We start from the raw sequence: 22,975 nt of genomic DNA, 5'->3' as shown, positions 1-22,975 counted from the left end.
GGAACAATATGTGCTGTAAAAAATAAGGCAAGGCAGAAGAATAGAGAAAACACAGGAGCATGTACTATCTGTATTAGTCTGTTTTCACACTGCTGATAAAGACATACCTGAGACTGGGCAATTTACAAAAGAAAGACTTATTTGACTTATAGTTCCATGTGGTTGGGGAGGCCTCACAATCAAGGCAGAAGGTAAGGGAGGAGCAAGTCACATCTTACATGGATGGCGGCAGGCAAAGAGAGCTTGTGCAGGGAAACTCCCATTTTTAAAACGAACAGAGTTCATGAGACTCATTCACTATCACGAGAACAGCATGGGAAAAGACCCACCCCCTCCATGATTCAATCATCTCCCACGTGGTCCCTCCCACATCATGGGAACTATGGGAGCTATAAGATGAGATTTGGGTGGGGACACAAAGCCAAACCATATCACTATTTTATATAGCTTGGAACAAAGAGATGGTTCTCCAGCAGGGACCTGGATGCAGTGAAAGAGAGAATCATGGAGCATTTGAGGGAGGAACATGGCTGGCAGCCAGGACAGAGTGTTGTGAACAGTGACAAAGAGGTCAGTGAATGAGTGACAGAGACTTGAGAGTTTTCCAGGGGTCACATCCCTTTAGGCCTTGTAGGCCATAAACACCTAGATTTTAATTGTGATCAGAAATCCTTGGAATTGTTTTTTGAATTTTTTTATTTTTAATTTGTATGGGCATGTACTAGTTTTATATAATTATGGGGTACATGTGATGTTTTGATACAGGCATACAATGGATAATGATCAAATCAGAGTGATTGGGGCATCTATCACCTCAAGTGTTTATCCTTAGAATATTTTAATCTTGTAAGTTACATGATCCGCTTGGTTCTAAAAGGCTGCTAGGTGGGTCATAGGCTCTGGGTAAGAAAGAGAAGAAGCAGGAGAGAGTCAGGAGGGTGTTAGATCCTCCGTAGATCACATGAGGACTGATAGTGGCTTGCATCCAAAGGTGGTGGCGGTGGAGGATGTGAAACAGTCAGATCGTGGGGATACTCTGGGGCTGCAGGCTTTGGAAGAGATCTTGGTACTTAAGAGTATCAAGTTTTTGCAGTAAATATGGAAGTGGATATCAAGAGCTCAGTTTTCAACTTAAGTTTTAGATGCCCAAAGAACATCCAAGAGGAGATGTTGAACGGACAGTTATATACACATCTGGAGTTCAAGGGAGAGGCTGGCGCTAGAGATATAAATGGAAATAATTGTTTTATAGAGACAACATCTAAAGCCATGGAGTTGAACTCATCAAAGACTCAAGTGCAGAATGAAAAAGAAGAGGCAAGAGGATTGAGCCCTGCGTCACACACTTAGTCAGGCCCAGAATGAGGATGCATCAGTCAGATGAGAAGGTGTAGCCAGCACAGTAGGGGTAGAACCAGGAGGGTCCCTCCTCGGGGCCCCAGGTTGCATTCAAATCTTGACTTGCAAGGAAGGAAGCTTGCTTCCCAAGGTGATGTATTTTTAGACCAAAGGTGTTTTAGGTATGGAAGGACCTTAGCAGCAATATTTTGCAAGTCCTGCACTTTACAGAAGTTGAGACTGAGACACAGGGAGGTTAATTACCCAAAGTCACCCAGTAATTGGTTTGAGTTGATTAGGGATGATGTGTTCTGTTGGAGAGATGACAGGCTGGGCCAGAGGTGAGTATCGCCTAATGAAGCTGGAATTGCTACCAGTCACTCCTATCTCTAGCCCAGAAAAGGAGGGGACAGGAACAGTCACAGGCATCAGCTGTTGAACTTGTTTCTTAGAAATTCAGACTCTTAAAGAGCACTTTCTGTATGCATAATACAATTCTAGACACTGTTCAACTGCAGAGTGAGAAGGTAAATGTTCTTTCCTCCCAGGTTGTTTTTTTCTTCAAATTGGTGGAAGAGTTGAACAATCTATAGCAAACATATATACATACATAAAAACTAATTCAGAAATTGAGTGTTTTTTTTTTAAATCAGAAATTAAGTAGATTTTAAAGCAATATAGATGCTTCCTTAAGAGAGTGTGGTGAATAGGATCCCTAGTACTAGGTGGGGCATCCAGTGACTATTTGTTGAGTAAATTAAGGCCTTCTCTTTTCCTCAGTAGGAAACCACTCATGGGATAAAGCAATCAAACTGTGAAAGAATAGAAGCATTTTTCCCTAAACTTAAAATTAAAAAGTTATATTCCTACAGGTGATGCTGAAATCAATACCGATTGTAAAACACGATGTTCTTAAATATTCTACAATGAATGCTACTTTCAGTTAATCTTCACCTCATCACTCAGTATCATGTGAAAAAACTTCCTGTTTTCCAAGAGCACATGCTTTGAATATCTAAATGTGTGTGTGTGTCTGGATAACGTGTATTAGGTATTTATCCTAATGCTCTCCCTCACCTTGCCCCCCACCCCGTGACAGGCCCTGGTATGTAATGTTCCCCTCCCTGTGTTCTCATTGTTCAATTTCTACTTATGAGTGAGAACAAGCGGTGTTTGGTTTTCTGTTCCTGTGTTAGTTTGCTGAGTATGATGGCTTCCAGCTTCATCCATGTCCCTGCAAAGGACAAGAATTCATTCTTTTTTATGGCTGCATAGCATTCTATGAAGTATATGTGCCACATTTTCTTTATCCAGTCTATCATTGATGGGCATTTGGGTTGGTTCCAAGTCTTAGCTATTGCAAACAGTGCTGCAATAAACATACGTGTGCATGTGTCTTTATAGTAGAATGATTTATAGTCCTTTGGGACAAAGACTTCATGACGAAAACACCAAAAGCAATTATAAAAAAAGTCAAAATTGACAAATGAGATCTAATTAAACTAAAGAGCTTCTGCACAGCAAAAGAAACTATCATCAGAGTGAACAGGCGACCTATGGAATGGGAGAACATTTTTGCAATATACCCATCTGATAAAGGTCTAATATCCAGAATATACAAGGAACTTAAACAAATTTTCTGCTCTTTTAATAGGGGTTTTTTTTGGCTCTTTTAAGATACACAAATATACCTATCTCCAAATTTTATGTGTGTGTGTGTGTGTGTGTGTGTGTGTGTGTGCTCACATGCACATGCATTTACCTCTTTATTGAGAACATAGGGACTTCCAGATTTTTATGCAAAGCCATACGTTTCTGTCTGGCATCATATGGCTCTAATTCGATTAACACTATCCAGTCCTGTAATGTACTTCTTTGTTACATATTATCTAAGTCATATGAGTGAAAATTCCCATTACAGAAGAGGGGAAAAAGAACTTACTAAATAATCCTTTTGCAGTTTTTTCGGGGGGGAATGAAGGATGTGAAAACTTGATAAAAACATAAAAATTTACTTTATAATAATAATTTGAAGACTCTGATATACCCGGTATTTTTGCTGGTATTTTATATTTTAATCCATAACTTTACACTAAACAAGATCCAAAAGTGGGAAAACATTGCGGTGAAATTCTGTGATTTTAAATATAGCGGGCAGCTGGAAAGAAAGTGGAAATGTGTGTGCTGATGTGAGGGGTGTGTTAGGGGCTTTCAGCTGTGAGTATTTTCAGTAAATATCTGCAAATATTGTAGAGCACATGCCATGGAAGAAAGATCATAAAGCTCATAGACTCTCACGACATATTGAGTAATTTCCATTGGAAATCTCTAAAATAATTCTTGTAGGCAGGATCAGAGGCTCATCTAAAGAACTGTTTTGGCCAACACTGATGCCTGTTCCTTTCATTTGGGAGATCAAATATTGAATTTAGCCTCAAAGGTGGATCCCATTCTGGGTAGCCCCAGAGGACAGGCTGGAGGCTTGGTTTTGGTTGGGTTTTTCCCTTGTGGCAGAGGAATTGCAAAATTTATTTCAAGATCCTTACTAGGGTGGCGTGAGTAGTGGATATGGTCACTCCATGAGTGACATCACCAGGTGACTTTGGCCATGTGATTCCATCCAGCGTTTTGATTCATCATGACAGACAGGCTCATATATTTTTTTTTGGTACAGAGGTGGAATATACGTGGGGCCCCTCACACCATTAGAAGTTTCTTAGTTATAGAAGGGCTATGATTTTGGGGAGGAAGCTTAGTGTCAAATTCTTCTTGTCCCTTGATCACTGAGAAGGTTTGCTGCAAGTCAGCATCATTGGTTTCCTCTCTGTACCTAAAAATTGGGCTCCAATCTGAAAGAAAGTTAAAAATATGGAAGTCTACTTGCCTTGGAGAAAATGATGGAAGTGGGAGTGCGTGCACATGTAGGCAGGTGCACAAAAACTCAGGCAGCAATAGATGCCTCTCATTGAACTGATTTGCCACTTGAGAGAGAATAAAGAAACTAGCAATATCCAGATGTTATAATTCTGTTCTCAATGATACTACTGGCAGCTCTGGTGCTCTGGGGGAAAGGGAGGGAGCAGGTTTCTCCTGTGGTGAAATCACGGAGGAGAAAGACGGAAGCCTATTCTTTGTTGCACTTCACACTGAGTGCTTTACACAGAGCAGAGGCCCAATTAATGCTTGTGGAATTGAATTTGTTGAATTGCACTGAAGGAAAAAGAGGACTCAAGGGGCTTGGAGACTTCAAGAGTATATTGCAAGAGGGTCAGTTTCAAGTCGAGACTGAAATTCTAAATCTCCAGATATGTCTGTTGTGAACTGGAGAGATATATATAGGTGTATCTTAAATGGGAAACAAACAACAAATATACATACTGGAACTGCTGAATGTTTGGTATTGGACCATATTTATATATGATATGTGAAAGAATATACTGATTTTCAACTAATATTATTTTAATACATCTTGAGTCAAAATTTATTTACTTTCCTTTAAGTTTTTGTGAAATTTTGAATGATGATAACCAGGTAAAGTGATTAAAAATGACATATTTTTTTACTTAATTAAAACTCTTAATGGAAAAAGTTTTTCCACTAAATTTGAAGAGTAAGTTAAGCTATTTTTGAATCTAAATTAATCTAAGAAGCCAAAATATTTTTGGCATTGGCAATCAGGATGCCTTTAAAATGTTCTCATAAATCAATGAAGATTTAAGATCTTCCTCAAATTTTGAAGATAAACTCATATTTGGGCTGTGATGAAGTGTGAAAAATTTCAGCATAGAAGTTGTTATTTTCATGAATTTATGAGTGTGTGAGAACATCTCTCTGCTAAATTAATTATAGCAATAAATACTATAACCAATATAAAATGAAAGGTTAAAAAATTTGTCCTAAAATTTTTAAAAATAAAAAAAAAAAGTTCAGTGGGAAAAAATTAGGTTTACTTCAAGAATAAACTATTCACGGTAGTTGATAAAAATACTGTTAGGATCCTATACAAAAAACATAGCTTGTAATCCCACCACTTTGGGAGGCTGAGGCGGGAGGATCATGAGGTCAAGAGATTGAGACCATCCTGGCCAACATGGTGAAACCCCGTCTCTACTAAAAATACAAAAATCAGCTGGGTGTGGTGGTGCATGCCTGTAGTCCCAGCTACTCAGGAGGCTGAGGCAGGAGAATTGCTTGAACCCGGGAGGCAGAGGTTTCAGTGAGCTGAGATCCCGCCACTGCACTCCAGCCTAGTGACAGAGCGAGACTCTGTCTCAAAAAAAACCCAAAAAACAAAAAACAAAACAAAACAAAAAACAAAACAACAAAACAAATTTAAAAAAACCCACATAAAGAATTGGGTAAAATTAGTTTAAAAATTGTTGGTTTTCTTTCACTTTTTTGTAAATACTGTATCAAATATTTTTCTTTCTATGTTTCTCTAATTCTCATAGTTCTGAAATATTCCTTAATTTTTAAATTTATAAGCAAATAAAAGCAAAATTAAATTCTTTTACCTAAGTCTTAAGGATAAAAAGACAATATATACCTCAAGATTTTTTTACTTTTAACTTCTGAGATAACATGTGGACCTAGAACTGGTCTTCTAATTAATCTAGTACTTTCAGTTCAAAATATTCAAAAACTGTTAAAAGAAGAAGAGAGACAGTGTTAAAAGTGACATAAAAAATCACATGATTTTTACTTCTTTTCTCTGGAAAAAAAAACATTAGCCCAAATTATTGGTATTATTTTTAGATTAAATCTTTGAAAATATTCAGTATAAATATTTTAGAATGTAGAAAACAAAAATCTCCATTACAATGAATAATACGGTAATGTAAAATTGTTGCTTTTTTTTTTTTTTACAAATTGTTAAATAATAAAAGTTAAATAATACATTAAAGACTACCTTATAATTTAGCAACTGCTTCATCATTTCAGCAGAATGTTCTTTTTTAGAATCAGTAAACAACAAAATAAAAGATGTAATTGCAGTATCTTCAAAATACCACTTACTTTGAAAAATAGTGAATGAAATGCATTTAATGGTAAAAATTTTGAAATATTATTACAAGCAGAAAGTTTGGGCCCTTGGAATCACATACACATGACAGATGAAAAATATTAAAGGAGGTATTTACCACAAAGAATATTTTCCCAACAGAAATTTAGAAAGGGGTCTGGTCTGATAGAGTAATGGGTTATATGAAAACCTTCAAACATCTTAATTCAGAAAGATGAATGCCAGGAAGCTTATTGAGTTGGGGGAGTTCAAGTTTGCTGATTAGAACATATAGCAATATACATTTCAGTGGGACCAGAGAATATTCTACTGATCATGAAAATGTGAATAAGCAAAGTTGATGGGTCTTAGACCACCTTCACTTTCCTTTCCTTTATGTTAATAATCAGAGGAAATTTAATCAGTGGAAAATATAAACCATGAACAGGCTTTAGATATAAATATAGAAGAGATGAGTAAAAATGTAGAACAAAACAGTAAAAACACCTAGAATAAAACACTGGAATTGGGTAACTATTTTATTATCCGTTGACAGAAATATCACAAAGGTGTGCGTGTGTGTAGCTACAGATGTGTTGACTCACCTACTACTGTTTTTTTCAAAGATTATATTTAAAAACAAGCAATGAAGTACCACTAAAGTATTTTCAGTATGAACTGATCCTTTTCCATTTTCTCTTTTCAATGAAGTTGGATTGCATGAAGTGAATAAAGCCGCTTTACTTGATCTTATCAGCCTACAGCAGATGAAGAAAGAATTTCTAATGGATCCTACATCATTGACTGCAGTTGTTAGAGAAATAGAGAAATAGAATTGTTGGTGAGTCATATGGCTCTGACACTGCTCTAATGCGATGGCAGTTTTGGTGAGGATTTTGATATTTAATGAGTGAATAAGGGCAGAGCAAGTCTTTTAAGCCCATTTCTGATGGAAGCATAACCATATAAGTTTAGAATAAGAAAAGAAAAGGAGGGGAAGAAAGAATGAATAAATTTATTGATCAGATAATGCTGAAGGCATCGGAAGATGCCAACATCAATACAGTTAATAAATACATTGTTTACACAAGTGTGTCACTATCACTGGCCGGCATAAAAACAGTCCTTGCCCAATAGTATTTCCTCAAACACTTGAAATTGAAGAAAATAAAGCTCAGTATTTCCAGTGATCTCTAACTTTCAGATTTAGATGTAGATGATAAACTTTTTGAATCAAAATCTTAGATCATTGCTATGAATTTTGTTCTTGCAAAGCTGTAAGAAAACTAAGATGCTTCTAAATTTTAACTTAAAGTCAGTATCATAAGAATGCCAAGTTTAAAAATGGAACAATGTTCTACCTTTTAGTTAGTATGAAATTAGTTCAGAAGAGACTAATTGGATAGTCACTTGTAAATGTATTCCTGGATACACTTAGCCAAGAATGATGGAGGAGCTCTTCTTTTGACTAATAACACATTTCATGCTCTTTAGTATGTCTTTATATCTCCGTCAAAGCTAAAATCAACGAGGTATGGATAAAAAATGGGCTGAATATTGGAAGATGCCAATAAGACCCATTCCACTAACCCCTTCATTTGTTCCAAAATAATGTTTGAAATGCTGAATTGATGTGCTGAATAATTTGTTTGAACTGCTAGGCTACAGATCTGGGGGCAGAACTAGTGAAAAATAGCCAGCTTTGGAGCTGGCCCGCTGAAGGGAAGAAGGAACGATTGGGCTAGAGTGAATCCCTATGGAGGAATCGAGCCTTTTCAGGAAGGGAATGTCAAGGTGAAAAGAAGGAGTTCTTTTTCAGGGCTAGGATGGATAACAAAGGCTGCATGCACAAGGTGGGTAATAGAATTTCAATTTCTGAAAGATGACTTCCAGGAAGAAGGTCTCCCCCAGTGTGGAGACATATCTTGGGGTTTAAATTGGGCCCTCACCCTGTAAGAGGTCTGTGATGCTGCAGATTCTTTCTACCAGGCAAGGCCTCCTGGGATTAATCAGAGCCCAGCTGTGTGGAGGAGGAACAGCTGGAGCATCTGGGCAGGGGCTGGCTGAGGGCCTGGTAAGCTGGTGTCTACTGAGAGACAGCATTCCTTCGGAACACCTAAGCCCACTGCTGTAGCAGCGAAGAGAAGGGAGCTGGAGGCCATAAGCCCTGGTCTTCCACTCTCATCAAATACACCCCAGTGGTCAATGCATGCCTCCATTTTTTGTGAGAATCCTCATTTCTCATGTGCGTGCATTTAGCGTGTACTACGGCTTCGGATGGTTCACACTCATTATTTTCCCACCTGGCTTTGAGATGCATCTGGGGAAAGCTGGCGCTGTCACCTTTCAGGAAGAAGAGCAAATGCTAAATTTTAATTACAAGAAATACCAGGATGTCTTTGAGAACATTGTTCTTAACTTCAGTAAAACTTTTCGGTTCTTTTACAAATCCTTTGCACGGTATCTCAGAATCACAAATTTTAATTTTAAAAGGGATCATCATGATGAGTTTATTCAACACTTTCATTTCATAGGCAACAGAATGGAGGTCTAGAAGGATTAAGTGACTTACTTAAGGTCATTTTTATAGAAATGAAAAAAAAAATCTTGAACATTTCTCTAGCTTTCAGATTGGAGGAAAAAGACTATTTATTCATTCACTTCCCAACAAATCACTCACCCACTGTCCTGAAGCCCAAGGCCTGCTCTCTTCCGTGGATACCCACTTTCCGTTGATTCAGAACTTGACAGTAAGTGGAGTGGGGAGAAAAGCCTATTAAAGGCTATGCTCTTTAAACAGAGTGCTTACATTTTAGACACAGTAGGAATAACAGTAGAGAAAGCAATTAGCAGGTGGAATGTCAGGAAGTGAGTCTGTTCTATGAAGAAAAACAACTACCTTTAAACGGTCAAAGAAAGCTTGGGTATATAACATACTTTTGCCAGTGGAGACACAATTAAAATAAACTTTGAGGTGGGCATGGCGGAGGGGAAAGGTTTATATAAAGAATACAATCAGGCTGGGTACAGTGGCTCACACTTGTAAATCCCAGCACTTTGGGAGGCTAAGGCAGGAGGATCACCTGAGGCCAGGAGTTTGAGACCACTCTGGCCACATAGTGAGACCTTGTCTCTATAAAAAAAATAAAAAATTAGCTGGATATTGTGGTGGCATGCCTGTAGTCCCAGCTACTCAGGAGGCTGAGAAGGGAGGATTGTTTGAGCCTGGGAGTTCAAGACTTCAGTGAGCTATGACTGCACCACTGCCCTCCAGCCTGGGCAACACAGCGAGATCCTGTCTCAAAAAAAAAAAAAAATCAGCCAGATAGAAAGTTGCACAGAAAAGATGGAAAGATGGAAAAATTGCGAGACTGGGAACGCGAGTGTGTACTGAATGAGGGTGCTTAGAATTGCTGTGTAACTGTGTATGCTGAGATAATGTTTATTACTGGAATAGCTAGTGATAAGTTAATTAGGATATCTTATATAGTTTGATTCAGAAGGAAACTTATTGTTTGCCTCATGGAATGACCTAAGCCTTTATAGATGTTTAAATTTGCCAAAATACTAATTTTGATTAGGCCCTCACTAAAAGATAAAAAATAGTCAATAGACACATACTTTTACAATACAAACACATTATTTCCACTGACAGGGAATGAAATCCAACAGTTAATACGTATTTATTAATTTAACAGCATATGTTAATGTGTTAAACCTAACCTCCTGCTTATTAGAATGAAATGAATGAATGTTATTAGAAATAACATTATAGGTCAAGCAGAAGATAGCCCTACACAAGATCCTTGCTGAATAAATAAATAACTATGGCGGATTGACTTTCTAAAGGAGACATCAATTGAAACAAGTGATTAAAGTTGACAGTGGAATTGTACAAATGACTCTAATTAATGAATTTTCTAATATTTTTCATGTTTATAAACATTAGCCCCGTTTGCACACTGTGTGCATAAATATGCATGCATTACAACCAGTGACATCCATAACTGGATGCAAATCATGCTCAGACACCTACTCTGTGGCATCCGTGAATTCTGACATATCATTCTATTGTAAGCTGGAGAAAGTTCTAATTTCCCTGTTTTTTTTTTTTCTGCCACTGACTCGGAGACTGTTGACTTGGCAAAGCCCCTAACCAGATGTCAGATAAAACTGACCATTTACAAGACATCAAATCTTCTGCAGCTTTGGATTAGGGTTCTGACCTTAAAAAAAGAAAAAGTTCTACTTTCAATCACTTCTTCTCATTATAAATATGATAAATCGATGGCTGTTTTGCTCATACTCCCTGACAGTAGTAAGATAATGTCACTCTTCAAATAAGTTCTTACTTATTGGTTACCTTTTGATGGGTTTATCAGCTGCCAACAAATAATGGAGAACTATTTTGGTGAAGCCAGTCATGCCAGGCCTGTAAATGAGAATGTCTCTGTGTGAAGTCTGAGCAGTACAGGTAGGTCTCCACGGCACAAGGTTCTGAGAGAATTAGAGCTACCTTCATGCTCTTACTTTTATCGCTAGCCCTCACGTAATTACGGTAGAAAGTGCCATTACTCATGACATCATTACTGCTAATGATGACCAGAATATAGGATTAAGTTAAAGGGTAGTGTTGCTGCTTCATTAGGAACTCTGAAATTAGTAACATCATCATTGCCTCATATCCTACTAATGAGGACCAGCTCCTTATCCAAAAACATGAGAAGCTCATAGTTGGTGACATTCTCTTTGCAGGTGTTTAGTTTTAAAACTGTGTTTTCTTCTTACCTGCTAGAACTCGATTTTTTTTTCAACTTCTCAAAAATGTAGACAGGATTAACCAAGCCTGTTTTTTCCCTCTTACATATAAAATACAACATTTTATGTTTGATGTTTGTTTATTGGTAGTTTTATGAGCAATAAAAATGCTTTGCTAAGTGTATAGTTCTCTAAAATATACATATTTTAAATGGATAGGAAAAATTACAAATTATTTCAAAGGCTTTGGTAAAATATTGGGATGGCTCTGTATAGTGTGGGACTGTCTTGTGTTGCTAAAACATTTTAACCTACAGCTGTGCTCTCCTATTCTGATTAATCATTTAAAAACCAAATACAAATCAAATGTAGAAACACGACCAAATACTAACAAAAGCATTTTCCTTGCATATTCACGAGAACATTTCATTTGGGATTAGCAGCTTCATAAAAGCACAAATATAAATGTCAATGAATTTTATATTACACAGATGATATTACAGAAGCAAAAATCTTTGCATTTATTGATACCTAATTTGGAAACCACAAAATACTGGATGCATCCTAAGAGGAATGGTGGGGGTGGGGGGGCAGGGGAAAGTGGAAGTAGAGATGCCTGCCTGTATATTTTTGAAATGTGTCTTAGATGACTGTAATTTATTAGCTATATTATCATAACATTAACATAATAATAATTAACATTCAGGTCTATTACCTAGGTGTATAATTTTAGTGGGCAGAATAATGCAAAACAAGTTCAGAGTGTGGGTTCATGAGTGGAACCCCACTTGTTCTGTATTTTTGCCTGGAGTTACATGAGAATGTAGACATTAATTCTTACATTTATGGAACACCGTTTTTATCATTTAAATTCATTTTTATTCAGTCTTTTTCATTTAAGCATGCTTCAATGTATTTATAATAAATGAGAATACATATAAACCTTCCAGAACATCTCTGGGAATACGGAATTATATTAATGACACTCTTAATGTCATTTATTTGACATGGGATCTGATTATGCCATTAAAGACCTAGTTCCTCTGATACTCACACAGGGATTAGAAATAACTGAATTGGGGAAACATCCCAGAAACTAGGAATAGTTATTTTTAAATTCAATGGTAGAATTCACACTTTTAAAATGGTACAATTCACAGTTCTTCCTCTTCTGGAATGTTAAATCTTGTTTGAGAGGAAATTCATATATTTATGATAAATTAGCAAACAATTTGGAAGCAACCTAGAATATGTATAGAGAGTTTCAGCCTATATGTGTCATTCAGAGGCAATTCAGAACATGAGAAAAACCACCGTGGGCTCATGTTAATTCAGACAAACTTCATGGAGAAGGAAAATTTTGAGCTGAGTATTAAAGATGTGTAGGATTTAGCAGAAACAGAGAGAAAAAAGACTAGGAGTGAATCAGAGCGTGTGAGGGGCCAAGGTGGCTAGGAGTGCTCTAAGAGGCAAGAAACCATTCCTCTTAGGATGCATCAAGAATGTTCCAAGATGGAGGAAGTAAACTGGGGCCAGTTCATATGGATCTTTAAAGTGGGGTTGAAACTTTCAAATTTATTCAAATATGCAAAAGAAGCTAATATAGATTTTAAACAAATGGAATACATGGTGAAAATGACTCTATTGTATAACCACCATTAAATAAAATGGTGACACTCAGAAACTAGGTAGCTACTATTAAAAATGAGAAGTAAAGTCACGATGGTAAATTAGAGTAACTACAGTATGACACGAGAAGGAGAAATAAACCAGAAACTTTGCGAAGCATGTATACTAGGACACGGTGGCTACCTGAGTGTGGGATGGGAGAGAGATGCAATAAAGTTGACTTCAAAATATGCAATTAATAGAAACAAGGTACCATAGGAGACAGTCATTGAAATAGGAAGTGCCTTTGTGTTGGGCTGCAACAACAAAATCCCACAAACTATGTAATTTGCAAAGAAGAGAAATTTATTTTTCACAGTTTTGGAGGCTGGGAAGTCCAAGATCAAGGCAATGGCAGGTTTGGTGTCTGGTGAGCATCCAGTCTATCCTGGACAAATGCTATGTCCTCACATGGCAGAATGTCAAAGGGTAAGAAGGTCGAATTCCCTCTGTCAAGTCCTTTTTGAAGGGTACCTAATCTTATACACGAGGAAGGAGTCCTCATGGCTTAATGGCTTAATCACCTCTTAAACAACCTCTCCCCTTTCCCCCATACTATCACATTGGCAACACCTGCATTTTGGAGGGTACACATTCAGATCATAACAAAAAGTTAGACAAAGGATTCGTTTTTGATCATCGCATACACTAGATTTGACTTTACAAACATGACCACCTGATTGGACATATTCTGTAAACAACTGGAAATAAATGAAGGATAAAGGCATGGGCTGAAACTGCAGGTTTAATAATGAGCATATAGGTGATAGTTGACATGGCAAGAGTGGATGAGCAATCTAAGGAATTGGATAAAGAAAGAAAGGTAGAGCAAGAGTAGAAAGTCTGAGAATTTGATCTGAAGAGAACTGGTAGAAATAGAAGCAAGAAAGGAAAGGAGGTAAAGAAAGAGAAAATAAGAAAGGTATTAGGATGGCTAAGAGAAGCCAAGGAAGAGGTTGTGAAGGAGGGAATCATGGTATCAAAAGCTGCAGAGATGGCAGGTGCTGAGTGGTAGGAAAGACCATCTGGATTTGTACTACAGGGGTTGTAAATATTAGATTAACTGGGTTGTTTAGGAAGGGAATAATTTAGTGCAAATGTTAGTTTCTTAAGATGACAAGGCTTCAATTTATATTTTAGATGCATTTTCCTCCTATTAGGGAACAAGTAGCCAACTCCTCAGTTTGTTTCTCATTGGAATTTAGCAGTTTAGCTGAACTAATTTACGTTTTTGAGCTTATGAACAGCTGCAACTTTGTATTTAAATTTCATCTGCTCTCTGTCCTACTTAATGTTCCAGTAACAATCCATCTTACTTTCAAGTCTGACAATTTCATAAGGGTATTGACCACCCACAGAGAGTATGCCTTCAAAAGGGAAAGCCCTTTAAGAGCTGTGTTGAGTGAAGCAAAAATGCGTAGACTGTAGTCAATACTATTAAAACTGAACTGGTATAAGTGCAGTGATTCAGAAGAATTAGTTCCATTATTTTTACCGATGCTTCGGGAAAGCAATAGCATCTGGGAAAACAATAGAATTTAGGGCACTGTGATGGTCATTGGGATACTATGCTCTGTGGTTGAACAACCCACTAAAATATTTCAGTAAAAGTGCAGTTAAACACACAGAGCTGAAAACTTCACCAACCCTACAGACACTAATGATTTTCCATATAAATTGTTGGGGCCCCTTTAAGTAAAAATAATGAACAAGACTATATTCTGCTTGCTTTATAATAGACACTTCTGATAAGAAGTGATTTCAATCTAATAATAGAGTGGGGGCACAGTTTAGTCTAACACGTTAGAATAAATTGCTTGATTTTAATAATCTTGAGTGCAAAAATTTTTTTAAAAGCCCACAATGAATATTGACATTTAGAAACCTTTTAATAGTAGCATAATTCCTATATATAAAGCTAAGATAGTAAGGGATCTATTTTTTTCTTCTTTCAACTGAGCAGCTTTGTATTTTAGTAGTCTTTTTTTTTCTTTGAAAACCAGATTCCCATTTATAAATATTTCTGAATCAGGACAGTACTCCTTTAAATTAAGTGTGTTCCTGAAGTGACCCATATCTGGCCATCAGGTAACCTGTATCAGGTAGTGCCACATGTTCACAGTCAACCCCAGCATGCACCCCTTGGGCTGATAACTAAAATGTGACAATTCTGATAATTAAACCACCTAAAGCCGGTGGCTGATGTCTTGCATTAATTCAAAACAGCTTAAGGTGAAACAGCGCACTATCCAATTACCAGAGACATGGCTGTATATGCTTTCAACCATGTTGGCATGGCTTTCCTCAGTTACACTAAACCTCATGCCTGACAAGCACTCTAATTTAAACAAATAAAGGGGGTGGCTGATGGATTGTAGCCTGCTTAATCTAACTATTAGTCCCTCTGAAGACTTCTCTTGATTAGCAAGGCTGAGTAGGTCAGAGGATGACATTTTCCAATCAACCTAACATTCACGGAGAAATTATGTTTTTCTGTATCATTCATTAACAGCTAGTGGAATTCCGATTTTTGGCTTATAAGGAAGATCCCAATTAATTAAAATAATGAAGAAGAAAAATAAAAGCAAATTATTTTATACTGGAGTATAGTTTTAATATTTATATGCATAGATTCCGTCAGCAGTAGAGGATGTTAGGATTTCCACACTCTTCCCAAAATGCAACCAGAAAATACTACAAAGGAAGGCACACTTCCAAGGATTATAGTTTTCTGTATCTTTGTTGTTCAAAGCAAGAGCAGTCGTGAAGCACCTCACTAATTTGAGGATTCATTTATAATCATTGCCCGTTCAATTAAATTGTTCACACCTCTTCTCTACCACTACTACCACGATCATTAAATAGTATTGACTGCATGCCAAAAACAGCCTCAAAAAGCATACCATGTGTGCTAGGCTGTTCTTGCGTTGCTGTAAAGGAATACCTGAGGCTGGGTAATTCATAAAGAAAAAGGGATTTATTTCTGCTTACAGGTCTGCAGGCTATGTGGGCAGGGTGGTGCCAGCATCTGCTTCTGGTAAGGTCCTCAGGAAGATTCTAATCATAGCAGAAGAGAATGGGGAGCCAGCATGTCATATGGTGAGAGTGGAAGCAAGAGAGCAGGCTGGGAATGGGAGTGCCACACACTTTTAAACAACCAGATCCCATGTGAAGGCACGCATCACCACGGGGATGGTGCTGAGCCCCTCATGAGGGATCCGCCCTGTGATGCAATATCCCCCACCGGGCCCCACCTCTAACACTGGGCATTACGCTTCAATGTGAGATTTGGAAGGGACAAATATCCAAACCATGTCACCACGTAAGTGTAGTGTGATGGTTAATTTAATGTGTCAACTTTAGTGGGCTGATGGATGCCCAGGTAGCTGGTGAAACAGTATTCCTTGGTGCGTTGAGAGGGTGTTTCTGGAAGAGATCAGCATTTGAATCGCTGAACTGACAAAGGAAGATCCTCCTCCCCAGTGAGGGTGGGCGGCGACTGATCTCTTGAGGGCCCAAATAGAACAAAATGTGGAGGAAAAGTGAATTGTCTTCTGTCTGAGCTGGAACACACGTCTCCTGCTCTTGGACATTGGCACTCCTGGTTCTCAGGCCTTCAAACTAGAACTGTGGCTTACACTGTTCCCTGCTCCTCCAACGGACCCCTGCCCCAAGGCCTTCAGACGGAACCACCGGCTTTCCTGGTTTCTCCAGTTTGCAGATGTCAGATTGTGGGACTTCTCAGCCTCCATAATCATATGAGTCTATTCCTGTAAGTCTCTCTCTCTCTCTCTACATACACACACACACACACACACGCATATACGTGTGTGTGTGTATATATATATATATACACACACACACATTTCTATTGGTTTTGTTTCTCTGGAGAACGCTGACTAATACAGACAGTGAATTTAATCTGATTTGAATTTGTTCTTTTCACGGGCTATCTAAACGTTTACCTATAAGCCTAGGGTCTATCAGAGTGCAGGTTGGGAAATGACAAACTAAAATTGAGCCTTGGCCAGGCACAGTGGCTCATGCCTGTAAACCTAGCACTTTGGGAGGCCGAAGCGGGTGGATCACTTGAGGTCAGGAGTTCAAGACCAGCCTGGCCAACATGGAGAAACCCCCGGCTCTACTAAAAGTAGAAAAATTAGCCTGGCGTGGTGGCAGGCACCTGTAATTCCAGCTACTTGTGGGGCTGAAGCATGAGAATCGCTTAAACCTGGGAGGCAGAGGTTGCAGTGAGCTGAGATCATTCCACTGCACTCTAGCCTGGGCAGCAGAGCAAGACTCTGTCTCAAAAAAATAAAATAAAATAATAGGATAGAATAGAATAGAAAAGAATAAAATTGAGCCTCATCTGGGAAGCTATTTAGGATTATTGTGTCTGATTTTTATTGCTTGCCTTTTTTCTCATGTGTACATATATAGTGCATATATTGTAGGCATGAAATAGCCAAAAGTTAAATCCTTGAGGTCCTTCAATCAAGGGAATATGCTTGATAGTTTAAGGAAGAAGAGTGATTTGAATTCAAGATTTTTGTATTGTAAAGGCTATTCTAGGTTGTTCCCCATTTTGAAGCTGCATCTCACATTTAAAATGCCAAGGGATATAAAATTATCCAGTGTATCCTGGAGTCCAAGAGGCTGATCAGCGCATGTGCAGAAGACAGACACTGTTCTCAGATACGAAGCACTAAACTTAAAATTTTGTCGTGAAGAATGCCGGAAGAAGGCAAATGCCCTTGGAAATACTTTAAGCAGTTGTGGTTGCAGCCAGGATATAAAGCATGATTCAAGGGAACATTCATTCCAGTGAAGACTGGATAGAGAGGCACAGAGAAAGAAAGAGAATGAAGAGAACTAAATGGAAAAAAAGAGAACCAGAATAGTCCTGTAGCCACCTACTAATAGATTAAAGGTATCATTAATTTCCCAATAAAGCGAAATTGGAAATAGTCATTAGAAATCTAATGTATTTTGTCAAGTCTATCATTAAGCTTACATTAACAGCCTTGTAAATACATTTAGTTTTTAATGCATACTGTAAGTTTAAGTTCTGGCTGTAAAATGTCCTATTTAAAAAAAAAATCACACAAGTACATGTAAAGACAGCCATATAATTTGGGAAGACCCGACCAGTAACTGAAGCTTAGAATCTGGGGCTCAGATACGCCTTTTATTTTTTCTAGTGTTTCTAGTGCCCATTATAATCAGTCTTTTAGACTGGCACTTAGGGGAAATAAGGTGAGCAGGAAGAAAAACTTTTTAAAGTACACTGTAGAAGAACTCATGAAATAAAACAGGAAAGTATTTAAAGTATTTGCTGGGTTCTTACGAGCCAAGTTTCGTCAAGGTAGCTATTTTCTCTAGCTTCCAGATTTTATTTATGTTGGCTCAGTGGAAAACTTTCCTCATGGTAAAGGACATTCAAGCAGGTGTCAGGCACTAGGAATAATGTCAGATATTCATTACCCAATTTAGAAATATCACTGAATTAAAACTGAATTAAACTGAATTAAAACTGATCACTAACCCAAAGTTTATTAGTAAGGTGTAATATCAAAATTAAACCAGTAACAACGTAAGATTTTTAAACCAAATTTTTAAAATTACTCCTAAGTTTTAGCTTGAATATGAAATGAAGGCATGTGAAATTAGAAAAAAACCTAAGAGATTTTTCTTAATGATGGTAATGTATAGCTGAATATTAAGTGCATGTGCATAATATACTTGATTTGCATCATATATAATATCAGATATGTAGAATACATATAAATTATTAACACTGGGTGAAATAGAGAATCCAGAGAAAATGCCAAGAGTCCATGTGATTTAAATGTTATTTAATTAATGATTTTCATGTATTGAACCAATATTTATCTCAAAAGTTTGCTTCAAAATTAAAATACGTTTGTAGTTCATTTAATATCTAGCTACTTTCAAAATTTTTAGCAAAACTTAATGAAGAAAAAGTTGTAGAGGCCGGGCACGGTGGCTCATTCACGCCTGTAATCCCAGCACTTTCGGAGGCTGAGGTGGGCGGATCACTTGAGGTTGGGAGTTCGAAAGCAGCCTGACCAATATGGTGAAACCCCATCTCTATTGAAAATACAAAAATTAGCTGGGCATGGTGGCAAGCGCCTGTAGTCCCAGCTACTCAGGAGGCTGAGGCAGGAGAATTGCTTGAACCCGGAAGGCGGAGGTTGCAGTGAGTGGCGATCACGCCACTGTGCTCCAGCCTGAGTGATGGAGGGAGACCCTGTTTCAAAAAAAAAAAAAACAAAAAAAAACCCCAAGAGAAACCACAACAAAAATACTTGTAGGAGAAAATGCTGCCAGATCTTTTTCCAGCAGGTTGATCTACCTATTGAAATGTTCATATAAGAGATGGCTTGCCTGAAAACACATGTATGGGACTGCACTTTCAAATCCATATTTAGAAGATTAACTAGCTTTTAAAATTAAGTTTATTCTTTGAATGTTTTATCTCTAAGAATGGCCCAGTGAAAATACATCCTATTATTTTCTTAACATGTTATGAGACACAGGTATACCTAATAGAAAAGTATCCTGTAAGTGGCATTTAATTTTTGAAATATTTAATTTTTGAATTGATAGTTTCAACTTAAGATGTTATTTGATATAAACCTTGGTCTCTATGCATTATTTTTATATGAGTCAAATGAAACGAAGATGTAGCTATGGGAGTGATTTTTTTCATGCTCAAGTAGAGGTCGTGTTGTTTAAATTCTAGTCAATTTTCTTAAAATCTTGAATCTCGGCCAGGCGTGGTAGCTCACTCTTGTAATTCCAGCACTTTGGGAGGCCAAGGTGGGCAGATCACGAGGTCAAGAGATCAAAACCATCCTGGCCAACATGGTGAAACCCTGTCTCTACTAAAAATATAAAAATTAGCTGGGTGTGGTGGCGCATGCCTGCAATCCCAGCTACTTGGGAGGCTGAGGCAGAAGAATCACTTGAACCCAGGAGGAGGAGGTTGCAGTGAGCCAACATCTCACCACTTCACTCCAGCCTGATGATGGAGCTAGACTGTCCCAAAACAAACAAACGAACAAACAAACAAACAAACTGGAATCTCTTTAAAGTTTTTGAACTTTCTGTATAGTTTTTGATTAGGCTGTGGGACTGAGCGAGAAACTTTCAATGATTGCTAGTGGGCATTCTCAGGAAGCAAGTAGCTGCTCAGAACAGGGGGAAAAGAGATACAACTTGTAATGCTTATACATTATACAAAAAGCAATGTGAAAATATTTGATAGTTATATTGATCAATGAAGAAAATTAAGGAAAATTTCACATGATGCCCCTTTGATACCAAGATCTAGAAAGTGTAATTTTTTAAGCAAAGAAACAAACATAAGATTTAAAAAATGTTTTCCATAAAACCATTTCCAAAAATTTTTATAAAAATTAAGAAAACATATTCCATATGGAAAATTGCATGCAATGAAAGTCTCAAATCAAATCATAATAGATAAAGGAATAGTATCAAAGGAAAACCTTGAGGTCAGCAAAGTAACTGAGACAAGGATTTGAATTATAGGGCTTTTTAAGAGATAGGCAGATTATTATTATTTTAGATTATTTTGCTAGTATTTTGACAACTCAAGGAACAGGGAAAAAAATCTAAAGACTGAAAAGATTAGATGATTATGTTTTTTAAAAGAAAGGGATAAAATCGAATATTATCCAGCCATTGAAAGAGATAAAATTCTGATACATGCTACAACACGGATGAACCTGAAAGCATTATGCTATTAAATAATCCAGATGCAAAAGGACAAATATTGTATTATTCCACTTATATGAGGTACATAGAATAGAGAAATTCATAGAGACAGAAAGTAGAATAGAGGTTACTTGGGGCTGTGGACAGTGAGAATGGGAAGTTAGTGTTTAATGGGTACAGTTTCTATCTGAGATGATGAAAATGTTAAGGAAATAATGGTGATATTTACACAACCTTGTGAATATACTTAATGTCACTGAATTTTATACTTAAAATGGTTAAAATAATAAATTTTACATTATATATTTATTATAATAAAAATTAAAATTAGAAAAATTTCAGAAATAAAGGGGAAATTCTTAGTAATTCAAGTCAGTTTAGCATGCATTATTCCTAGATATTCAAGACAGGAGACCTTGAACTAATCGGGGTAGCCACGTAAACTGGTTTTCTGGGATAGAAAGTTTCATGTGATGCCTAATTGCCAGATAAACTTATCAGTGTGCCATGAAAAAATTATCAATTCATCTAGAGTTCCGTGTAAATAATGAGAATTGTTCCACAGGGTTTTGTCCGGGGAACACAACTATTTAATGTATTTGTCAAAACGTGTTACTTCCCTGAGGGACCAGGATGCAGCCTCCCATTCATTAATGCGGACCTTGCAACTGAACACGCTTCCATTTCTTTCTTCCAGTGACCAGAAAGCTCAAACAAAATACAATGTTCAGCAACCAGACTCATTTTAGGATTGGCATATTTCTATTCTCCTTGTCCCTGCCATTAATCTTCTATTTCTATTTATAGTTTATTATTTCACTGTGGGATGTAAAAATTGTATATTGCAGTGGCTCGCGCCTGTAATCCCAGCACTTTGGGAGGCTGAGGCGGGCGGATCACGAGGTCAGGAGATCGAGACCATCCTGGCTAATACAACGGCGAAACCCCGTCTCTACTAAAAATACAAAAAATTAGCTGGGTGTGGTGGTGGGCGCCTGTAATCCCAGCTACTCAGGAGGCTGAGGCAGGAGAATGGCGTAAGTAAACCCAGGAGGCAGAGCTTGCAGTGAGCCTAGATAGCGCCACTGCACTCCAGCCTGGGCAATGGAGCGAGACTCCGTCTCAAAAAAAAAAAACAAAAAAAATTGTATACTGCCTCCAATTCTTTGTGAAAAGATGTGGGCTGTAAATACATAACAACGTAAAAATAGTTGGATCAGTGATATGGTATGTAGTATTATGTGTATACTCATTAAGTTTGTAGAGCATGGCTAACACGCATGATTTGAATGAGTTGGTGGACCTCTCTTCAATTCGACTAGACACACACAGGTGTGCACCCACACAGGTTCTTAGCACAATGCTTTGGTATTAGTTCCTTGGTCTCTCTTCTTGGGGAGTTGACAATTCGGTCAGAGCAATGAGCTTTTTTACCCATCATTTCAAATGTTAGATGAACTAAACCAGTTATTAAGAAGCAAAAAAAAAAAAAAATTGCAAAAAAAGATAATATGTAATAAGCACAACTGCTTCTGAATACAAAATGAAACACAAAACATGCCATTACTTTGAATAGGGACAATCTGCAGGAATATTTATATATTAAAAACATTAAAATTATAATTGAAAAATTATTCTATCCAGGGTGGGCTGCTGTTAATTTGACGTTGGTGGTTGTTTTGAAATCACTGCCTACTCTGTTGGCTTGTTTCTCTTAATCGTATTTTTTGAGAGCTTAATCTGATGATTATAAGTCATTACTTCTATGCTTGTGACTACAGGTTACATCTCCCATTTCCAGTGTTCAAAACTCAATCCATTGGACCAATTTAGAAGAAAGTGTTAGACTAGATGAGTGGACTGTGGAATTATTACTGAAGCCCTTTCTAGCAGCCAAAGCCTTGAATTAATTATATGGAAATATAAAGTTTACAATTAGAGGAGACCTTAGGAGTAATTGGTTTTAATCCTCTGGTTTGATAAAGAAGGTCTTCAATGCCAGGTGTCTGAAGTCTAACTAATGAGGGGCAAAGTCAGGGTTAAAAACATGCTCTTTTGTTTTCCCAGCTGAACTATGATGTACTTGAGAGTGGGCACCCCTGTATATCAGTCTTCACCCTCTAATTCCCAGAAGTGGGCCTGTGTGGCAGACTGTGCAGGCCCCAGTGCTAAGAACAGTTCTCTCTTCTGGAACACTGAAATGGAAGTTCCAACACTGAGAAAATAAAGGCTCACTCCTTTCATTTCTCATTTAATATTCCCTTCCTGCAGAAGTCCAAGAGTACACAAAGTGATGAGGAACAGACGTCATGAATGAATTCCCAGCTCCCATGTAGAGGAAAAATTAATCCATTTGCTTCTCATTTTGATTCTGCACCTCCCTTAAAATTTATTATTAGAGTTGAGCAGATGCCCTCTACAAAGGGTTTTCCTCATAATGAAGTCACA

At 37.5% G+C, this 22,975-nt stretch overlaps 1 protein-coding gene and 1 pseudogene across 1 annotated transcript in view; one reads left to right on the top strand and one right to left on the bottom strand.

Moving 5' to 3' along the window:
- Window positions 1-5,814, top strand: part of LOC100598141 — an 82,879-nt pseudogene extending 77,065 nt beyond the window's left edge.
- TENM3 (teneurin transmembrane protein 3) overlaps window positions 1-22,975 on the bottom strand; it is a 1,583,118-nt gene that overhangs the window by 888,346 nt on the left and 671,797 nt on the right. The gene's annotated exons all lie outside the window — the stretch shown is intronic.

The sequence above is a fragment of the Nomascus leucogenys genome, chromosome 7b (assembly GCF_006542625.1).
Source record: "Nomascus leucogenys isolate Asia chromosome 7b, Asia_NLE_v1, whole genome shotgun sequence".
NCBI classification, from domain to species: Eukaryota; Metazoa; Chordata; class Mammalia; order Primates; family Hylobatidae; genus Nomascus; species Nomascus leucogenys.
Note: the sequence above shows the minus strand (reverse complement) of the source record. Positions and strands in the feature narration are given on the sequence as shown.